At 45.4% G+C, this 20,008-nt stretch overlaps 1 protein-coding gene across 1 annotated transcript in view; it reads right to left on the bottom strand.

Moving 5' to 3' along the window:
* foxj3 (forkhead box J3) overlaps positions 1-19,736 on the bottom strand; it is a 103,179-nt gene extending 83,443 nt beyond the window's left edge. The window contains exon 1 of the mRNA XM_066690489.1: positions 19,490-19,736. The gene's annotated coding sequence lies outside the window, so the exon portion shown is untranslated. The remainder of the gene's footprint in view (positions 1-19,489) is intronic.
* Positions 19,737-20,008: the final 272 nt, after the last annotated feature.

Genomic DNA, 20,008 nt, shown 5'->3' with positions numbered 1-20,008 from the left:
TACAGTCAATAATCCTTATATAACATGTTTTGATAATACTCCCAACTGCAAAACCTGGAGATTGTTTCAACAGAAATTATGTTTTTTTATGGAGTATATTGTTTTTACCTTGACTAAAAGAACTGCTAGTCTCCATCTGCTGCAGTCAAACACTGTACACATTGTACTGCTGAAGTGATATGCATGAAGCTGCATCTCTTTGTGTCTGCTCACCATTTGGGATCCTCCTCGACAGAACGATAATTCCAACCCGGGGGGGGGGTTCATGGTTCGAAGTGGAGTGGGGGGGGTTGGGTGCCAGGCAGCCAGATTTAAAACTTCAAAAGCTTACTTAGATACTTTAAACATTGTGTTGATTATCTGTTTAAGGGAGTTTAAAACGTAATTACCAAAACCATTTTCCTCTTTCCCCCAAGAGTGCGATAGCGCAAACAGAGAGCCGGGTAGTAAGAGTCAGATTTCTGTAACCTAATTAATACTGCGCTGGAGCACAGAGATTTCAGAGCACCTTGGCATGTTTCACAGGACAACCCTCCGCTGAATCCTCCCTTTTTGTTGTGTGCATGTGTGCGTGTGTTTTTTTTGCCTTCCCTTTTTCAGCAAACGTAGTTTTATTCAGCAGATGTCATTAGCTAATTTTGTGAAAGGAATGGAAGGTGTGATTGGTATTTTGCAGCAGCAAGCAGATCCAGTGATCCACAAGAAAAAGGCAGCGTTCCTCACCTATACATTTGCATGTCTGCTACATAACAGGACGAGAGAACACGAGACAGAAATCCCCATGCTCGCCTTCCCGGGCTTCGCTAATTTGACAGTAAAAGCTTCACACAGAGCCTGGCGCACTGCCAACCGCCAAGTGCATTCAACTTAAAGGAAGCGCATTCAGCGAGCCGAAACAGGACTTTTCAAACACCCCCTTCTTGATGGAAACTTCCCCTTTAAGGTGGCGGAGTTGGATCAGTCAGAGCAGTGATCGTCAGGGCACTGAAATCAGGCCATGCAGGAGAAAACACAATGCAACATTAATTACGATAACGACAATTAGACAATCTATTTTTCAATCTCTGTGCCAACTTCGTAATCAGAAGCATCTCAAGCAAGGATGAGTCTTCATGTGAGGACGGTCGGTGGACACACACACACACACACACACACACACACACACACACACACACACACACACACACACAGCCTCTTTGACTTGACATAAGGCACAAAACTGCACAGATAATCAAAAAGTAACTACATCAGCAGATATACATATATACACACATATACACTCACCTAAAGGATTATTAGGAACACGTGTTTAATTTCTCATTAATGCAATTATCTAACCAACCAATCACATGGCAGTTGCTTCAATGCATTTAGGGGTGTGGTCCTGGTCAAGACAATCTCCTGAACTCCAAACTGAATGTCTGAATGGGAAAGAAAGGTGATTTAAGCAATTTTGAGCGTGGCATGGTTGTTGGTGCCAGACGGGCCGGTCTGAGTATTTCACAATCTGCTCAGTTACTGGGATTTTCACGCACAACCATTTCTAGGGTTTACAAAGAATGGTGTGAAAAGGGAAAAACATCCAGTATGCGGCAGTCCTGTGGGCGAAAATGCCTTGTTGATGCTAGAGGTCAGAGGAGAATGGGCCGACTGATTCAAGCTGATAGAAGAGCAACTTTGACTGAAATAACCACTCGTTACAACCGAGGTATGCAGCAAAGCATTTGTGAAGCCACAACACGTACAGCCTTGAGGCGGATGGGCTACAACAGCAGAAGACCCCACCGGGTACCACTCATCTCCACTACAAATAGGACAAAGAGGCTACAATTTGCACAAGCTCACCAAAATTGGACAGTTGAAGACTGGAAAAATGTTGCCTGGTCTGATGAGTCTCGATGTCTGTTGAGACATTCAGATGGTCGAGTCAGAATTTGGCGTAAACAGAATGAGAACATGGATCCATCATGCCTTGTTACCACTGTGCAGGCTGGTGGTGGTGGTGTAATGGTGTGGGGGATGTTTTCTTGGCACACTTTAGGCCCCTTAGTGCCAATTGGGCATCGTTTAAATGCCACGGCCTACCTGAGCATTGTTTCTGACCATGTCCATCCCTTTATGACCACCATGTACCCATCCTCTGATGGCTACTTCCAACAGGATAATGCACCATGTCACAAAGGTTGAATCATTTCAAATTGGTTTCTTGAACATGACAATGAGTTCACTGTACTAAACTGGCCCCCACAGTCTCCAGATCTCAACCCAATAGAGCATCTTTGGGATGTGGTGGAACAGGAGCTTCGTGCCCTGGATGTGCATCCCACAAATCTCCATCAACTGCAAGATGCTACCCTATCAATATGGGCCAACATTTCTAAAGAATGCTTTCAGCACCTTGTTGAATCAATGCCACGTAGAATTAAGGCAGTTCTGAAGGCGAAAGGGGGTCAAACACAGTATTAGTATGGTGTTCCTAATAATCCTTTAGGTGAGTGTATATATACACACACACACACATACATATATACACATATATATATATATACACACATACATATACATATATAATATATATATATATATATGTATATATACATATTATATACATATATATGTGTGTATATATATACACACACACACATATATATATATATACACACATACATAATTATATATGCACATATACACACACACACACATATATAGGTTTAAATCCAAAATATATTTTCAAAATCAGATCAAACAAAACTGATTACAAGCACACGTCTCCACTGCTTTTTGGGGGGAGTTAAATAAGTCAATGATGGCATTCAGCACACTAGGCCATAATTCCCACAGAATGTGAACTACATTGCCCTGAACACCTGGAACCTCTGATTTCAATCTCCTCTGCGCAACAATCACCTTTCACTTCGCACAGTGCTTTCCGGCAGCCATTTATTTTGTTGCCACTTCATTATTTAACCCAATGAAACATGTAACGGTCTGGAGGAACGCACTGTGGAAGACTCATAACACTATGAGAATTCCTCCTCTGTAACTACCTCAATTTGCTGCATGGCTGACACCACCCAGCTGCGAGGAAGCTCTGTGAAAAGACAATTTGAACCGCTTGCTGCAGAGAGCGCCCCTCCAGCCCCGTCTCTCACCCTCAGCCAACTCATCCCAGCTGTACGGCTTTGTGTGGGACAGGCAGTGACGCTCGACCTCATTAATGAAACGAGGACGGCTTATTCAGTTCTGTGACTTGGTTAGACGCAGTTATGATAATAGGTATGGGGACCTCAAAAGTACACATTTCTTCAGCAGTTTGTCTACTTGACATTTCTAATGCAGTGTTGTCTGCACATTCACACTTTTCTGACAAACAGTCATCGGCCTTAACAAACTTGCATCTGCTTCAAAGGATATGACAATGAAGAAAGAAAGTCACGAGTAAAAGCTGGATAGTTCTGTTCGCTTTTGAACAGACTTTTTTTAAAATTTTCTTTCTTCTACTTGCAAAGGATGACTCACTTGGCTAAAAATCCCTACGTCATGTGGCGAGTGGCATGACTCACTCAGAGCAGAAGACTCCTGGTGCAAGTTGCTGATCTGTGATGGGGACCCACCGGGAGCTTTATATTAGTATTGACAGTTCCCTGAGCTAACTGCACCGAAAGGTTAAAGCACTATTAGGAAACACACTGATAGAAGCAGCATGCAAAGTGCTCTCCGTTTTCCACACCAGATAGGCCTGCATCAGACCTGGCCAGTGGAGATGGGAAGAGTGGGTTTATTCAGGCCAAACAATCTTTTCGGCCTGCACCTAAACCCTCTTTCCATCATTTTATTGCTTGGATGCACCAGTGAGAAGATTGGGGGGGGGGGGCTGAAATAACATTTTGCATTCTTTCACTGCTCAAAGCCCCTGTCCCCCAACTATACATGGACATAAAGTGCATGAGATGTGGACAATGAAATCCCCTCCCTACCCCCCACTGCCAACAGAGCAGGTTGCAAGTTTAAGAATAAAGATGACGCAGGGAACTCTTTGGTTCCAGCCTCGCATCACACAAGCCCTATGATCCGATCTGAGAGACGCAGCTACAGATCAAACAAGACGAAGAGTCAACATGGGAAAGCAGGGTTGATCCTAATTTGATCAGGAGCCATCAAAACCATTCTGTTAGAGATAGAACCCATCCTTCCTGACAGAGCCCTGCTCCCAGTGGCCAGGACCGCACCGCGCTTCACCGCACACTGCACCGCGCAGGTCAGCGCCAGCCCTGGCAGTTCACACTGGCCCAGTACAGAAGCAGCCTGACACTTCCGTGACAAGAGCTCAGATGTAACTGCACAGCAACAATCTCAATTTAATTTCTACAGCAGCACATCAATACCACCAGAAATATACCAATAGGTTTTCACTTTCAAATTAATATAAATTTTTACTTTTAAAAATAACCTAATAGAAAAGTCCCATGCAAAACTAAAACGAAGATATTTCCTGTGGGTTTAAGTGTTATCAATAAAGGCCCCGACAGCACTGGTTCTATGCAAAGCAAGAACTGGTAAACTGCGTAATTCGTCTGCTCCCGCTGGGGGCTGGTCTAAGAAGAAGAAAACTCACTCAACCTGTGAGCTGCACCGGAGGTTTAGCACACGCTAGTGGGTTCCCCAATAACTCACAACCTGCCTTGTTGGGCTTTTGCGCCGTCTTAAGTCCTAAATGAAGTGTAAATAGGGCTAAATAAAAATATGCTCCATAAAATCTCATTAAATAAACAGAACGCTAAATTTCTCTTTTACAGCAACATAAAGAGCCGCGTCAGAAGACCATAAAACGTTTCGCAATCACTAATCGCAGAGCGCGCCATGGCATGATATCGCTGCAGCTAGACCAGCAAGAGACGACGTCTGAAAGTGTCAAAGCTTGACATACGGGATGAGGCATTTACTGAGCTAATCTGCTTTTAATTACTGCAAGCCGATTACCAATACAACCCTAAAAGCAGAGAGTCATACTTATTTATTCTTTTTCAAGAACCACTTTGCTGGAACATCATTTATGGCGTAAATTCACGTTAAAGGTTGAAATACATGCAATTTAGCAGACTGCGTGTGGAAGTTTTGACTAATAGCCGGGTGTGTATGGTCATTCTTTGAACAGCTTCTAAATCATCAGTGATTGAATGTATTTGTCCATTAAACTCAGATCTGTGCTGAATGCGCGGCTGGGCGCCGCCCCCCTGCTGTAAATAGGCTTTTAAACAGAGCGTGGCTTACCTTGAATTTTAATACAAGCACTTTTAGGAGGAAGTGAAGGCATCACAATATTTTTAGAAGAAGGGGAGTTAATGACTAAACACACAGGCAGGAGAGTGCCAGAATGGGGGGTTTCCGGGGGATTTTGCAGCGAGGGACCGTTAATGTGTCAGAAGGAGGGTTTTGCATCACCGCGAGCTGTCACTTTCAAAGCAAAGAAGCCTTGAACAAAATGTAAAAGGGGCCAAGAAGCCAAATTGCAGGGGAGAAATTACTTTCTGCCTCGATGCCAAACATCTTGTCCAAAAACGTCAATTTATCAAAGATTAAAGCTGCGCCTCTGCCCACACGGGAAGCCGAACTCAGCCTTCAATGAAAATAAGTAAAGTGCAGCCACTTTCTGTTCCCCGCTTGCTTTTTTTTTTTTTTTTTCCTCTCTCTTGCTATCTTCCCTGCATTTTCAGAATCCAGCACACTGACAGGAGCGCGAGGCTCGATCGTACAGAGATACCGGTGCACGGCAGTTAGACCTTTATGTGGAGCTTAATTGGCCGGGATTAATAAGATATACCCTATAGGTTAAAGCCTTAGGTACTTCATTAAGCACATTGTAAAGTCTGAATAGGCTTAAAGTGTTATCCAATTGGGATTGTATCTATTACCTGATGTAGAACTCCAATCTCTAAATCAATCATCTTAATACAGCAGAAAAGTAATGATCTTATCTGCTTCTCCTTGGATGTCTATCAGCAATCTCAACAAGACCCCATGTAGATTAGTCCGGCAGCAATCGGCTACATCCTCGCCAATAAAGGGCTGCTCCTCTGTAATAAAAACAACTCCCGGAGCATGTCCCACGGAGCACAGCACAAAAAAAGTCTAAATTTAAATTGACTGAGACACACCAGCTTCATCCCCCTGCAAATGAGAGCGAATCCTCAACAAGTAGGTCACTCAGTCGCCAGTTCATGTTGACATATTACAAAACTGTTACAGAACTATGACAAGTGAGTGGCGAAATGACAACAGTTTTCATCCGCTTGCATGTAAACGTCACCCCAGGAAGTTTAGTCATTTGGGAAGGGGAGTGTGTTTAGTCTCGGTGTGGCGGTTTTTGCAATGTTTTCTGGAGTCATCAATTGTAGACGTAGACTTTTTTTCTTTAATCCCAGAAAGGAGACAGCAAAACAAATTAACTCCCACACCAGACAACAACAAAAATAAGACTAATTTCCCCATTTCAAACGGAATTATTTGGATATTTCTGCTGTAGAACATCGAAGGACTATGACTGGTGAGTCCACTTGCGTAACAAAGCCTGACCACATCTTGCCTAAATGGATAATTACAACTTCCTAAGACAGGCCAGAGGTGCAGAGGAGTCTATAAGGGACAAAATGAGTACATTTCATTCACCGAGATGGTGCGGGATGTGTGTGTAAATGTACAGTTAGATACCTCTCAAAGGAAACCAAATACCCCAATTTTCTCGTCATGTTCAGCATATGCCACTCCCACGTGATCTTGTGTAGGCTGTACGTTGTCGTGAATGCTTTTAGGAGCTTTCTTGCTCTGTTTATTGTTGTTCTTGTCACTTCAATATCTTTTACATGATGGGAAGGCCGACTAACCATAAACATTAACAATACCTACAGAATTTCATATCTTTTAGAGGAAAGGGATGCTAATTCATGTATTTATTCAGAAGGGCTGACAGACCATTACACGTAGAGTGCAAACACCCTGGAAGAGTGTAAGAATGATTATGTGGCTGTCAAGGTACGTGGTAGATGCTGCTGCCGACAGACACGTCCACTGTGTGCCTCCTCCAGTACAGGGAGCCAGAGGAAAGCCTTTCTACTTCATCCACCATCACACTAATGACTCCAGCTCTGAAAAAAACACAGACTAGGCCCAATAGACTCCCTTCCTCAAGTCTGTTAAGTCTCCCTCTGAGCCGGTAGCCAAGAGAGGGGGATCTCGGAGAGAACAGGATTCCAAGGAGCATATTTATGACCAGATGACTCACGCTGCTCCACACAAGCAAGAGTGTTCCTCAGGTTAGCCCCTGGGGGACCTCCAATAAAAACACCCCATTGATCGCTCAAGGCCTCGAGAAGTTTCGGACTCCGCCGCCAGCCCACCTGAACCCCCTCAAATCCTACAAGGAACACAGATACCTTCCATCCTTGCCATAGCTTTCCTGAATGATTCAGCTTTTTTTTTTTTTTTAACCCCCTCCCCCTCTTTTTTTAGTGATCAACTCAAAGCAAGCAAGTAATCATTCCAAAGGAAACATGAGTCATTCCAATAACACGTTGAGTTTCTCACAAATCGCTCGAGTCTGCAGCGAAATGTAGAGCATCAGAGCACGCATGTAAAGAATTATAATTGTGACAGCTCTCCATGATGGATCCAGCAAATCCCTTTCTCTAACAAGACAGGCAGGGAGAGGGAGAGAAGAGCCATCATTCATAATCTTGGTAACGGCTCCACAGATAACCATTTCCTTCAGCTACAAAGCAGGCCCCTTTTTTGGCTTCAAGCGGGGATTTTCTGAATCATGAACGGAACCTTCCCCTACCAAAATATGTAAAATAGACAGAATTTATTGGGTTTAAAATGAAAACGTAGGGAAAAAAAAAGCTTTTCCCCTACTGCACCAAAAAGGAATGACACGGGCATTAGAAGAAGCATACATCATTAAAACTGAAGGCACTGTTACTCCGACACAGACCCCCACTTTCATCCGATTCCACCGGCTGATCAGCCCTCAATGCCGGGTACGAACACTCTTGACAGAGGACTGCACTGCAACCTTTCACAAGATCACCCCCTGAGCTCCAGTTGAGCTGTTTTTAAGAACCTCCTAACAAGTAGATAGTCTGACACTATAAACACTTTGGTCTTTGAAGTGTTGCACATTTGCTATCAGTGGAGATATCAGTTTCCAGCAACAGGACACACCAAGACAGAGATATGTGAAAGCATTAATGTCTGAGTGTTTATCCCCATTGGCAGAAGAACGAGAGGGCGAGCAAATAACAAAAACTCTTCAACCAATGCTCGATGAGATCGTTGAACTATAGTAAAGAAGCACTCTTAGACCTAAAGCATGCATTATTTCACCCATTCAGAAGTCATGTACCGTTATTACAACACAACACCATACCAAAAAAAAAAAGTCACAAGATGATGGCAATCTGCAGGAAACTCCTCTTCGCATTCCAACAGCAAAACCAAAGACAGCAAGACTCCGCCGTGACCTCACATCAACCAGCGTCTGGTCCATCCCTCTGCGACTCGGCGCTGCACAGCACGCCCTCAGGCTGGACAGGACTGTGACAGCCGGGCTAAACCGGGAATCAGGCCACATGCTGGTGGGGTGTGAAATTCGCTTCATTATGATAATCTTGCAATTAAAATCATTAATCGTGCTTAAGCACATAGGCTGTACTTCAACTTCCCCTGCTAAGTCTTTCCGCTCTCCACATGTGAAGGGGGGGGAGGCGGTTGCTGGCAAGCACACAGACTTCTCTGTGGTGTTGAATTGGTTCCATCAGATGAAATTAAATGTTGCTCCAAACATCGCTAACAATTGGACACCTCACACAAAAGCAGAGCAGCAGTGACATCACTCAGCGCCCTCATCCACATGAAACGCACGGACATCCTTTAGCTATTTATAAAGATGCAGAATTCATGAGTCTGGCTGTTTTTTTTTTTTCACATTGCCCGAGTTTACAATATATTTAAGCTAGTGTAATTAAAAAGGATATTAAAAGACAGCATTCTGAGTATTTGATTATCATTTAAGCCGCATAAGCTTAGCGAAAGCCTCTGCCTGCTCGCGGCTTGCAAGTCCTCTAAAGACTATTTGAGAATCATCTCCAAAGCTACAATCCAGCGCAGATCTGAAACATTGGCTGGAAAGGCTCCAAAACACAGGGTGGCCAGAGAACAGACACACAAAAACGGCAACTAATTTCACATCATTGCTCAACGACAGCTGGTGACGAACCACAGTGGACGATTCGAAATCACAGCCTCGGAGCTCGGTTATGAAACCAAAGTGCGCAGACGAAACTACACTGGTGCAACAACCTGCAGCGTCCATGAGGGAGCATCAATTCCTGGAACGAACGCGTGCTCGGTTGTAGGATTTAATAAAGACACAAAACAAGTAAGTCCAGAAATGCTCATACAGAAAGACCTCATATGGAGACTCTTTCCTGTTTTTTTAGCCTGCTGCAGCACTTATCAATACTTTATAATGTGACGCACTACTCCTTGGATGGTGTTTGGCCATCCCTACACTTGTTTCAGGAGCTTCTCTCGTTTCCGCCATTAAAAATACAAAAGACTTCTCCGTCTTGGTGCACTCCAGTCTCCTTCCCACTGCAGCCTAGGCATCAACAGGGACCAAAAGCTATAGAGTTCAGCAGTACCTTGCCTTCCTATTAGCTCTCCCTTCCTCCAGCAATCTCTAGGCTCTTGAGTGTCTAAGGTGGCCTGTTAATGAGGATGAAATGCACTATGTTGAACTGGAACATAAGCCTTATACGAAGTCGGACATCTTAAAGACAGACGAGGATGATTTGGAGAAGACTGGAAGACATTTTACAACACTATAGCCGTTTCCGAGTCCTGTCTCTGTTGCTCTGGCTCTACCGTTTGCCTTGTGGTTGTTGCCCGAGTAAAACAAGTGCATCGCGTTGGTTGTGAAAACAAGGGGGCTGCATGCAGTAGCACATTGCAGAGGAGGCATTTATGTTGTCTTCATGCTGTCCCTGCTAGTCTAAGGGCGGCACCAGTGAGGATATCACAGCTAATTATTTTCCCAGTTAAAAAAAAAAGGGGGTATAATTAGAAAAATCTAACTGGAGGGAAAAAATAAATAAGTTAGTCTCCCATTTTCATTTCTCCATCAGAGCAAGCGAGTATTTAAGCGCCTCTGTGGCGATAAAGCAGATCTGATCTGGGAACACGGTTGAGATGATGTCAGTTAGAAGGGCCGGCTCCCGCAGAGGTGGTCCTTGTTTGCAGGCTCCTGTCATGGCGGCCCCCGGCAGGGAGAAGAACATGTTTCTTTTGTGAACCCAGGCTTTGCACAGCAACACAACCACCGCTGCGTCACTGAGCACCTACTGCATCCCACATCCACCAATATCCAGTGAGAAACCGTCTTTAAAAATTCATTAATTTACAGCAAAAATAGATTAAAGCACCCAACTGAGCAAAACTAAAAGTTTGGCTTCTGAATAATATTAATAATAAAACACATCCCGTGCCTGAGGGTGTTTGCTTGAAGAAACTGCGATGGCTTTGTTGCACCTTATAGCAAAGACCAATTTACATTTTTATTTTTTGTAAATTATCTTTTTTTTCCTTTTTTTAATTACACTGTTTTTTCTGATGCAAATAAGCTGAGCGAAAACTATTAAAAATCATTAAAAATGTTAACAAGCAAACTGCTATGATATTCATAGCATTCTATTACTCATCAATCCAAGACTTTATAAGAGATTCAATACCGTCTTGGTGCTGAACCAAGTGTCAGCTGCCGGCTGCCTTGAAAACGCCTGCAACCACCGAGAAGAGTAATTGCTCTGGCCAGTTCTAAACGAGGCTCAATTAAACCCAGTTATTCCCCGATCTTTCACATAAAGAGACGTCTCCAACACAAAGAAGAGGGTTCACACAATATGACTGCAAACAAGATTCAAATTGGAATCAAGAAGCATTTCAGGCAGCTGAATGGCTTCAAAGCGTCTCTGCATGCTGATGATGTACTGCATAGCTAATGCGCTCTATAAAACTCATATCTAACATAAGCTACAGAAAACAGCAGCTAAATATTGGATTAAAGCATGACTTTAATATAAGAAAGTTTATACAAAGCCTGCCAGAATAATTTGATCTCCAGTATTTCAGAAAGCGTGGCTTGCTAAGACACGAATTTCTTTATAGAAGTTCAGGGCGGTTGCTCAGTTTGCAGTGTCACAGGGAAGGGGGGGGGGGGGGGTTTCACTGAAGACAGCCTCATACTGGCATCTGGCCAGTGTCCAATTCAGGACACGCGTGTAGGAAGATGGTGCAGTCTGTAACACTGACAAGATACAAGTGCCTGGGAGGAGAAACTAGGCAAATGTCTTGTGACTCCTTAACGAAGAAGCCAACACAAATTTGTCCAGCTACCCTCACGCAACTCGTGTAACAAACTGGACTGGGCAGATAAAAATGACAGATGTGCGCTGTACATCTTATAAAATTGCTCTAGTCCCATCATCTTTCTTCCACATACAGACAGACAGGCAATTAACAGATCTGTTTTCTGCTAACACATTACATAATGTGGGGATATTAAGGCTAAGAACCAGAAATTTGCAGGTACGGCTCATTATTTGCTGTTTTCGTATCACATTACGGGGTTCGTGTTCAAGTTTCCACTTGCGTTTTAAAAAAATACTTACTTATTGTTTTTCTTTTCCCAGATTTGGAAATTAGCAGGAGCCTGGCACCTTTACGCGGAGTTGTCGAGCTAAGGTTACATCAATTAAATGCCTGTGCAGCTGGGATCTTGTTATGCTGCGGTGTAGCAGTGCTGTACCACGCACCTCAAAGTGTGGGCTCTTAATTGGTCACCTGATTGGAGTCGTCAACGCAAACACGGGGACAAACAATGTATTCTGCTAGCCCGGAGTCCATTAAACAGCAGGAGTTCGATTCCTAAATTTTCACACCTGGCCATTTAAATAATCACTCTACAAACTACATATATGAAAGAAAGGCTTTCTGAGAAACTGAACTGGGTGTTGGGGTAACTGCTGAATTTGAAGCATGCATGACTTGAATTCAAATAGATAATGAGCAACAATGTCAAGCTGGAAAGAGGCACAGACAGTGTGAATGATACGCCATTTTATTTGCGTTCAATTCTATTTGCTGAAATCCTTCACTTGAAGCTTGAGTTGAGTCAAAAGCTACCTGAAATGTTGATCCTCCCTTCTGTCTGTCCTACCAAGTGGGACACCTCTCTGTCACACAGGTCAACTGCACTGCCCTGAAGATGACCCCCAAAGAGCAAGACCAGGCAGGGCAGAAACTCTACACACACATACATCAGTTTAACTTAATCCATCAGTACTCATGACAGCAAACAATGACATAAAGACATCACACAGCACAGGTAGACAACGGCTCAACACTCATCTGAGGAAAGTGAAGCTCGGCCAGGCGCTGGGAACGTCTCCAGCCATCATCGAGTCAGTCTGCTTACAGCAGAGATATTAAAGAAAAGCAATTGTCTGTATAAAGTGCCATTTTAAACATGGCCTTCAAAGACTGCAGATCTGAAGCACAAAACAGTCCCGGTCAATCACACAGTCACACACCCTTTTCTCGCCAGCCCTGTTATATACAGGATTCAGATAAACATGCATTAACGAGGAGCCAACCCATTCCCCGATACATTTCAAATTCATTCATCCCTTGGAAATGTGTGAGAAAACCACCTAACATGGACAGTGGCTTACTTAAAAAGGCAGCAACTGAAAGAGAGCTCTCGATGGCAGGACCAGGGGACACCTGGCAACCTTGGGCACATTAAAGCTGTAGCAGTGAGATGTCATTCAAAGAGACTACGATAACCTTTAAAGCATCAGTCTGCTCATAGAAAGGAGCCATATTTACAACAATGAGCTGCGTGCACAAAAAGAGACAGAAACCAAAAACAGGTAACTAACAATCTGTCCCCCCTTGTGTGTTTTTTCTCCACACACTCAGTGCAGTAAGTCCAATAAAGACCGTACAGTACAGTCAACTGGCTAGACTAGATGCCAGTCAAGTGCCCCGTTCAGCGGTGCAGCCCATGCACAATCAAGGAAGAGTGAAGATAAATCAATGGCCACAACCTCACCATCTAAGACGTCACCCACTTTCCACCTGGGGATGCCGATCAGCCGATACAATCAAGCTATCGATCAAGGGAGCACACCCCCAGACAAAATCAAAAATCAGCTCCCTGCGGACGCCGTGTCTAATCCGATAATAAGCCGCACACGGTCTATTAATAGGAAATGAGACGGAGAAAACACAGAGACCTACTCATCGCAGTGGCCATCAGAAGAGCCAAAGAGGTTAATAGACTTTTATACTAATTACTTCATAATTGTGTCAGTTCACCTAGTCAGGGCACAGGGTCGTGACCCGACCGCGCCGAGACGCAGGGGAAAACAAAATTATGCACGCTTCTCCCACTGCATAGCAAAGTGGAGCAGAAGGAATTACACAGAGATTGTTTCGGGCTCAGCATTCGTCTTCATTAATGACGGAAATGAACAATTTGTGGTGTAGAATTTTAAAAAGGAGAAAAGAAAAGAACTGCACAGATTTTTGTCATTTAGAAAACCACGGCTATGACATCACAAGAGCATCATTGTTCTTCAATTATGGATTCAATTTTCAGTTTCTTCCCCAAAGGGAAACTGCACTTATCCTTTTAAACAGATCTACCTTTACTTAACTGTATTTTAAAGTAAGCGAAAGAGACATTTATTTTCCCTAATAAGTATCCTTGAGTTTAAACCAGGCAGCAACCAATATCCAAGCACAATACCGCACAACTACTATTATGCATTACAAAAGAAGTGCAATGTGGAAACCCTGACAAGAGTCAAAGTCACATCAAGAACCATAGAGGTTTAGGATGCTGAGGGAGAATAAACGGCAAAATAAAGCATAAAAACATGGATTCCTCTTATTTCACTTGGACTACCATCACAATACCCGAGGTTACACTTATTAAACAATAACAATACAAAAACAACAGTAATACAACAGTAAATTGTACTGGTTTCTTCGTTTGCTATGCTAAGTGTGAATGAAGCATTTAATACAGAGGAGGGCGGGAATAAGGCCATGCAGTCCTGAGCAGGAATCACAGTTCTGCATTGATAGAGACGGCATCTGAGTGTTAGTGGCCCTGACATGAGCCTATTTTAGGACCCTGTGCCAATTCAGATTACAGAACAGGTAGGACAAAAGCCAAGATTGAGGAGAACTGCCCTACACAGCACTATCCTGTGGAAACACAGAACAGCAGAATTCACAATTATTGCGGTTATTCCACAGAAATGTGACTTAAAAGAACAAAACAAAATGCACAGAAAGGAAACAACAAGTCTCTTACAAAGTACTTAAACTGATACTAAAATAATAACAATAAGACAAAACAAGGTCATTATTTATTCAATATGTAGTTCACAAACCTGTGGAGTCACTTTAGTTCAGACTAGCATCTTCTAATTAACCAAGACTTTATGCCAAGAATGAGTCACGATCAATTCTGACCAGCTGCATTGCTTGACTTCATTAGCATAAACAGTGTACTCTAAGAATCAACTGTGGTCACACAGGTCACTGCGAGAACAAATTAAGTAGATGGAGCAATCTAGGTCGGGTTAAAGTGTCCTGACTCGCCTTTGGACGGACGACAAATACCCCAGGTGATAGTAGGAGAATAAAAACGCTCAGCGGGGCTCAGGTAGATAACGCACGCCTGCACTGAGCACAGAGCCCGGCCAGAATAATTGAACATCTCCACATCAGCTAAATAGTTCTTCATTCACTAACTACAAAAATACCATGCACACAGCTAGAAAAACATGATAAGCATTTTGATAATTCTTCTGTAAACCTGACAAAGCAGAGAAACCAAATATGTGCCATTACTGTCTGGCCTTAGATTTGCATTGAGGAGTCTTCCCTTTAGCTTGGCTACATTAAAGGATTACACACATGTCAATCACAGTTTCAAATCAGGTGCTATAGGGTCCACAGATACCCAGGGTTCAGTCAAGTTCTTTGTCTCTTCCAGACAGTAGCAATTTTTCATTGTTTATCAAGGAGTGCCTTATTACAAGGACAAATGCCTCTGTACACACCATCCTCTACCACTGTTATTCTATCCAGAGCTAATAAAATGCAAAAAGATGAGCCACCTCCTACACCCTCCCATTCCTCTGTATCCCCTGAACCAGATTAAGAATTGTGGCTTGTTTTTGTTGTTTCACGTCATGTAAAGTGTGTGCGATGTTTTTATTTTATCTATTTATCGTGAATGGCTATGCGTATAACCTGAAGCCAAATTCCAAAATTGTAATCAATTATACAAATAGAACATGCTCCGAGCCAGTCCTTTGACACGTTCCTCACCTTGCATTTTAACTAAATGTTTTGAGCTTTTGCGTGTGATCCACCGAGAACTTGTATAAAGGGCAATCAGCAGAAATTGTGGCAGCTGTTCCGCAATTAAAAAGCCAAATTACGCTCAATCAACACCATTTAAACCATCCCAGAAATCTCAATCCTGATAATAATATGAAAAATCTGTTCAGGCAGCTCTCTCCTTGATGAGAATTAGCACAAAGTCCAAACAAGGAGCCAATTGCTTCTGGGTGCGAAATGGAAAAAAAAAAAGAAAATTCCCTCACATTTATAATCTGACTTGGATCTCTATCATGAATGTATATGAGATCGAGTGAAAGAGATACTCCGCTTGAAACCTGATGCCCTATAAAGGAAAAAAAGAAGTGAAAAGCAGTCTTTGCAAGCATATCTGCAGGTTGGTATGTTTCAATTTCTCCTACATCGCAAGTGAGGAAGTCAACTGGGGAGGTGTATTCCATTCTAATTCCTCACTTTCCATATATTTGCATAATCAAGTTAATAGATTTAAAACACTTTTGATCAATAGTAATTGTGCATTACATTGGGGGGAATAGTGGTAATAAAAAGCTGTAATTATGCTATCCTCTGTAAATCCTTTTCATAGGAATGATTAAAAACTCCCTCTCAGTGCACAATGTGTCCCTCTCAAGGGTCGACAGCAGCGGTTTTGTTTTTTTGCGAGTGTTGTAGTCATGCATCAAATTGGGTCTTACATCTTGTACCACGCTTTTAATGCTGGGAAATCCTAAAAACCCATGCCACAAAACATAGAAAAACTTAAGTGAACTTTCACTGGGAAAGGAATGGAAACGTTCCAATTACAAAACAAACAAAAACACTTTTTTTTTTTTGTTTGGTTTGTGGATTTTTGAACTGCAAGACCACATCTCTCTTGATTCCTAGCAGAACAATGTCTCTCGGTGGCGGCCACTAGACATCCTGTCCCGATTCCAGGGCAGGCTGGCTCCACTGGCGTCTGGGTAACATTAGAAATGATTACACCCCCGGTCACCTGTGGGTAAGCGGCGCAGGGCACGGTAATTGAACTTCGTAGGTGTGTGCCGAGCGAAAAGTCAAGAACGCTCTGTTGAAGATTGTGGCTTCTGAGGTAAACGAAACCTAAGCTTTCAGATAAGCTGCAGGGAGACAAAAGGCAGAGCTCGAGTGCATGGCGGCCTTCAGCGGTGAAAGCCATGGGTGGAAAGGGGAAGCGATGTAGGCAGTGCCCAGCTACTGCAACGCAGCAGGGTGCCCATGCAACTACAAAGGTACAGTGAGCAGAAAGGCATGTGCCCACACTCTGGCTTACTGTGCCAGCAATATATATGATCAGCAGACGTCTCACTCTGTCAACAGCGGACAGTGTGGAGCTCCTAAAACATGCTTACAAAATGTAGGTGAAGCGCCATTAACTCCCCTCTCCCGACTGTGAAGCAAAAGCCCACGAAACCGCACTGAGAGGCAGACAAACACGCGTTGAGCTCTCAACCACATCACTCGTGACTGAAATAACAGCTTTTCGAGCACAACAGAATACTATACTGGAATACGGTTAACCATGGGGCCCTGTGGTTATCGCGGATCCCTTTGAATTAGGGACAGTGTGGTTTGCACCCTCAGCCTCCAATCACTGGTTCTCCCATTCGTACTGGAGGCTGGGCTGAAGGAGCCGCATCGCACTGGCTCTAACGGGGGCGCAGCCTGTGGCGCAAGCGCATCACAATGATTTAAATTCAAAAGCACGGCAGAGACAGCTTTATCTCGAATATGGGAGGCAGCATTTTCTTTTTTTAAGTAATCAATAAACCCTGAAATAAGTATATTAGTATGATGAAATTAAGCTGGGCACCTTACTCTATAATTTCATTAAACTTTAACAGCCCCAGTAAAGACAACAAGGATTGTCTGGAAATTAATGATCTTTTTGAATTGCCTCCAGGGCAGGAACAATACTGGTACTGATAGTAAGGGGCAGAATGTCGGGAGACCGTCCTGACACATTCCTGCTGATGTTACTATATCCCCCATGCCACGCGTCTGTGGAGTGACCCACTGCCAGACTGTGACGAAGGAGGACGTGTTTACTGGGATGAAGGGAGGCAGGCTGACATCACAGACCCTTTCCACTCCTGACATCAGCCCGGCCTCAGGAACTTTATCTACCACACCATCCGCGCTTCTCTGATTCGAGAAGGGAAACGCGCCATGAAGCGCACAAGCAAAAACGCTCTCCTTTATCAGACATGTACTGTGCGAATGTCAGTGTTCAGTGCAGCTGTGAAGGGGGTGTTCTCTGATATTAACTGTCAGTGTTGCCTATATAGGACTGAGAAGATTGTGACGCAAACACATAGGAGGTAAAGGACCAGAGTTAAGATCATGACACTCACATTGTCCTAATCTGAGGGCAATGCACTGCTACAGCAGCACAGATTACCACACCTAGCGTAAGGCATCGCAACTGCGCTGTTAGCAAACTCACTTCAACCGACACCCCCACAGACACCTGCAAAGCCCCGGCATGTCCATTTCGACAAAGTGCCCGTTCATTTCGCGCACAGCACTCCGCACAACGACAGCTTGCGCACCAGTCTATCGGCGCAGTTACAGCCCATGCACTGGCTCAGTCTGCGGCTCGTCGTGCGTGTGCAAACCCGGTCCTGTATGAACACTGTAAAGCTCGCTACAAACACACCAGCACGTTACAAATAAAAGCAAAATATACGAATCTGTGTGCAAATAGAGGTAAAGCACCCCCACGCAATGCATGGCGATAAGGATCCGTCACATCAAGCCACATCGCGCGGGTCTGTGGAGCACTAGCAAGCCTTTGTGTGGAAACCCGGTGCACGGCATGCAACACACAACTGCGGCGCACACGCATGTCCCGACCCCACGCGTGTCTTTGCCACTGTCTGCGTACACACACACACACGCATGTCCCGACCCCACGCGTGTCTTTGCCACTGTCTGCGTACACACACACACACACACACACGCATGTCCCGACCCCACGCGTGTCTTTGCCACTGTCTGCGTACACACACACACACACACGCATATCCCGACCCCACCGAGTGTCCGCGCCACAGTCCCGCTGCGCTTTGCTCACAGCCGCCTGAACCCGGGGTCATTTCTCACGCAGGCTCTCTCCGGTGCCACGCCAGTAGTTGCCCAGCGGGGACAGTTTCTAGACACGCAGGTCGGGCTCCCACTTCTCCCGGATCGCCTCACACCCGACCGCGGCGCGCCGAGCAATACGAGCTGTCAAAGTTGCCGGCGTGGGGAGTCCGCTCCCCGGACACAGCCCTGCCAGTGCGCCGGCTGTCACCCTCACAATGACTCCACGCTGTCAGCCTGCCATTGTGTAAATCACGCTGCGTGTTTCATCCACACAGTCCTGCCAGCGCTAGCGTCCAGCTCCACCGTCAGCCAAGTTACCCCAATCGGACAGATGATCAACAGGACCGGGACCGGGAATCCCACACGTGTGCGCGTCTGTGCCCGGGTCCGCTCCGACTCGACATGACAGCGGCCGGCGAGCCATGAGTTCCCCCCCACGACAACATCCCGCTTTACAGGGGCTTAAAAAGAGCCGGACCACACGGGCAAAACCAGCGCGGATCGGTGCCGCAGACGACCACACGGATTAACACACTGATTCCAGTGTCACACAGCCGCAAACGCGCCGTGGACTCGGGGTGCTGTGCCATCTGTGAACTGCGGGTCTAGCAGCCACACTCCCCCGTCCGTGCTGCCCAGCCCGGCTCCTGCCCCGCACAGCCCGGGACAGGGCGACCACACGGCGCTACACAGCCCCCAGACCCGGGGCACAGCCGCCCCGGGGCCCCCCTGTGCGCCCCCAACACAGCGAGAGGGAGGGGAGCTGTCAGGCCTTCCCGCTCGCCACCATCCCCGGGCGTCGAGTGCGGCCCGCTGCCCCGCGACAGGCGCTCTCTCCCCGGGCCTCGCCGCAACTCCCATCCCCGTGTTCTCCCAGCGTACTCACCCCGGGTAGGTGGTGCTGGACCGGTCCCGGTACGCGCTGGAACGACGGTCCCCCCCCCCGTCCGCCACGGCTTCTTCCTCCAGGGGGTTGGGCTCCTTTTCCCCCCCCTGGCGCGGTCGCTGCTGGTGTTTGTCCCGGGTTAGACCCGCGTCGCCCCGGCCGGTGTGTCGGTCAGTATCGTCCCTTGGCTTCTCCACCTTTTCCCGTCTGCTCTCCACTCGGCAGCGAACATCCGGGAACCGCTCTGCCGCTCACACACCCGGAACTACTTCCAGCGCCGGCCGGAGCACGCAGCAGATCCCTCCATGCGGCGCACTGGCACGCAAGCAGGCGTCCACATTCGCTCAATTAACTAGCCCCCATTAGTGTGGAGGGCAATTAGCCCGAGTTACCCTCGACACAGCGGCGGTGTCAACGTGTGTGTTTTTAGTTCGTTTCAGCAGTGCATCGGTATTCGGACAGTGTTTCTGTTTAATCTTTAATTTTTAAAAGAAAAAAATAAATCATCTTATTATTGCC

The sequence above is a fragment of the Amia ocellicauda genome, chromosome 18, assembly GCF_036373705.1.
Source record: "Amia ocellicauda isolate fAmiCal2 chromosome 18, fAmiCal2.hap1, whole genome shotgun sequence".
NCBI classification, from domain to species: Eukaryota; Metazoa; Chordata; class Actinopteri; order Amiiformes; family Amiidae; genus Amia; species Amia ocellicauda.
Note: the sequence above shows the minus strand (reverse complement) of the source record. Positions and strands in the feature narration are given on the sequence as shown.